We start from the raw sequence: 3,400 nt of genomic DNA, 5'->3' as shown, positions 1-3,400 counted from the left end.
ACCACCACCACCACCACCACCACAACAACAACAACAACCATAACCGCCACCGCAACCACCACCACCACTATAGTACTAATAATGATAAGAACAATGATAATGGTTGTTATTGATTTCAAATTTTGAACTCAAGGACAGCAATTTCGGGGAAGGGTGTAAGTTGTTTAAATCGACCCCCAGTACTCAACTGGTACTTTATTTATCGACCCCGAAAGGATGAAAGGTAAAGTCGACCTCGGTGGAATTTGAACTCAGAATCTTGAAGATGGACAACATGACGCTCAATATTTTGGCAACGATTCGACCAGCTCGCCTCCCTCAGTAGTATTAGTGATAGTAGTACTGCTACGACTATTACTCCTCCTCCTCCTCCTCCTCCCTACGTACCCCTCCTCGTTCCTCTCCCTTTCCTCCTCGTCATCGTCGTCGTCCTTCTCCTCCTCGTTCTCGTTCTCGCTCTCGTCGTTTTCCCCGTCGTCGTCCCCTCCTCCACCTCCTCCTCCCACTCCATCCTCCCACTCCTCCTCCTACTCCCTCCTCCCACTCCTCCTCCTCCTCTACTACTACTACTACTACTACTACTACTACTACTACTACTACTACTACTACTACTACTACTAACAACAACAACAGCAGCAACAATAAAAACAACAGGAAAAACTAGGGATAGTAAAAATAATGGCAATGATAATACGAAGAAAATAATATCAATATTGATTGTTTGATCTCAGTTTATTGGATGTGCCCAATCACGTTGGATAATAAAGATCTCGCAACCTCGGATACGACTTCTGCCACACTCGCAATATATTTCATCTATATTTAGATGCTATCCAAAAGAGATCTCGCACAGGAATACTAAACATCAGTAGTGATCGGGATTGTCCAAAGCTCTTCTGGGACGCTCCCATCAAAACGTAGGATGCATGAAGCTTTACAACGGCTACTTATGCTTCTATTAAGCAAACGGGATTAATTGAATAATGTTGCTACACTGAAAGTAACAGCGTCGTTGATTTTCATATCCATTGTTCTGTTCCATTCCGACATAACAATATTGCATCATATTTGAATATATTACATGGTGTTATATTTTATTAGATTTCATTGCATTATACTATATTATGATATGAAACTTTTCCCACATGATATATCATATATATATATATATATATATATATATATATATATATGTTATATTATATTATATTGTCAATTGTATTACATTAAAATAAATTTGTTTTTTGTAACAATCAAGGTTTGATATTATTGTAATTTCAGGAACTACAATGAAGTAAAATAGGGCCCGCAAATTTAAAAGGCACTGTTTGTCTGAAAGCGTTAAGGGCAAGGGATAACAAGATGATGGTAGCGAGTTCTAGAGAGCAGCAGTTCTAAGAAGGAATCTACAAGTGTAAAATGAAGCTTAACGGAGAAACGATGCATCTGGAAAGAAAAGCAGATGACACTTTTAAAGATCTTGATTGAGAACATTCGGTCAGAACGTTCATCAGAGCAATGACCATAGAAATACGAATAAAAAATACACAACGAAGATAAACTTCGATGAGCCAAAGGCTCCAGTCCAGTAGAAAGAGGTGGGCCCAACATGTTAACAACTCCATACTCTGTTTCAATACTCTGAAGAGCACCAACATCGACCCCTCTGGAGACACACCGTCAAAACGGGTTCTGCGGACTTCGGGAAAGTCCGAGTCGCAAGAGCTGAACTCAAGAGACGGGAGAGAAAGCAACGCCTTCTCCTTCCTTGGGCTAAAAATTAGAAAAGCGGGATCTCTGACTTTTCTGCCAGATCATCGCTTTAAATCTTTAATAAAAGAATAAAGAAATCAGTTTTAGGGACGTTTATATCTTCTCCTTTGAAAATAAACAATTGAAACAATTAGCGAACTTATGATACAAGTTATTAAGTCTTACTTGATCTCGAATGACAACCAAAACTGATTTTGAGATTTTTTGGTCTTGTAGCAACAGTCATCGTAGAAGCAAAGATATTGCAAACGTAACGAATTTTTGCAAAACTTTGAGATAATCTCATATGTTTAGAAATTTTCGCTTATTGGATTAATTCGCATATTGTAAAAGAATTAAATACTTCATTCGTCTAACAGAGACGGGTTTTCGGTGCAAGCACACTTTCGTTAGGAAAAAGTTCTACATATATTTAGCATATTAACTCTTTCTAAATTCTGTCTCTTTGCCTCTCTCTCTCTCTCTCTCTCTCCCTCCTCTCTCTCATTTTATGTATTTGTTCATGTAGATTGCTTGTATTTATTAGTGTTTAAAAGTTATTTCTTGGAGGCGCAACGGCCCAGTGGCTAGAGCAGCGGACTCGCGGTCGGAGGAACGCGGTTTCGATTGCCAGACCGAGAGTTGTGTGTGTTTATTAAGCGAAAACACCTAAAAGCTCCACGAGGCTCCGCCAGGGGGTGGTAGCGACTCCTGTTGTACTCTCTCGCCCCAACTTTCTCTCACTCTTTCTTCCTGCTTCTTGAGTAACGCTGCGATGGACTTGTCCCTCCCTCAACCCATCTATCTATCTATTTATCTATCTGTCTGTCTTTGCAACTAAACTAGATGCACTTCGTTTGGTTTGGGAAGTCTTACCAAATCGAAACTTATCTATAACGTTCAGAAGCTGACTAGAAAAACAACAACAAGAACTCTGCAGTGTCCACGCTATCCAAAAATTAAGAAAACACCTTGACGACATATCTTTCACTTGAAAGAACCGTTCGGTTTTACAACATCATTTCTAGATTTCTTTTAGCCGTTTGTTTTATTCGCAAATTCTCCTTTTGGCTTCTGACGAGCACATTTAATGTTGTATTCAGTCTTTTAAACAGGTGTTTTTCTCTTTCTTACATTCGTTATCGCTTTCTTTTTTCTCACTTATTCTCCGTTTGATGAATAAAAACGTGCAGAACTGTGGAGTTAAACAGGTAGGTACTCAATAAGTGTGATTTTTCTAATTAAACTTCGAAAGTATATCGATTGATTATCTGCGGAAATTAGACTGTAGCGTTTAATGTAAATACCTGCATAGAGAGAGACAGACTGAAAAACATAAGTACATGGATACATACATACATACATACATACATACATGTATAAAAGTATACATACAGGCATACATACGTACATAGATGTATACATGCGTATGTGCATATATAAAGACAGCACAGCATGTCGCTTCGAAATTTTTGGCAAAATGAATTGCGTCATGGTGCTGTTTTTCTCACGGACGGGGCCCAACCCTATTATACTGTGTAGTCGACGAAATAAGAAACAAATAATGCGCATACGTAAAATTAAAAATATAAAATGGCGAGAATTTACTCATCGCACGCTGTATATATGTTTATATATGTATATATAT

The sequence above is a fragment of the Octopus bimaculoides genome, chromosome 19 (assembly GCF_001194135.2).
Source record: "Octopus bimaculoides isolate UCB-OBI-ISO-001 chromosome 19, ASM119413v2, whole genome shotgun sequence".
Classification (NCBI taxonomy): domain Eukaryota; kingdom Metazoa; phylum Mollusca; class Cephalopoda; order Octopoda; family Octopodidae; genus Octopus; species Octopus bimaculoides.
The sequence above is the reverse complement of the archived record's forward strand: the minus strand, read 5'-3'. Positions refer to the sequence as shown.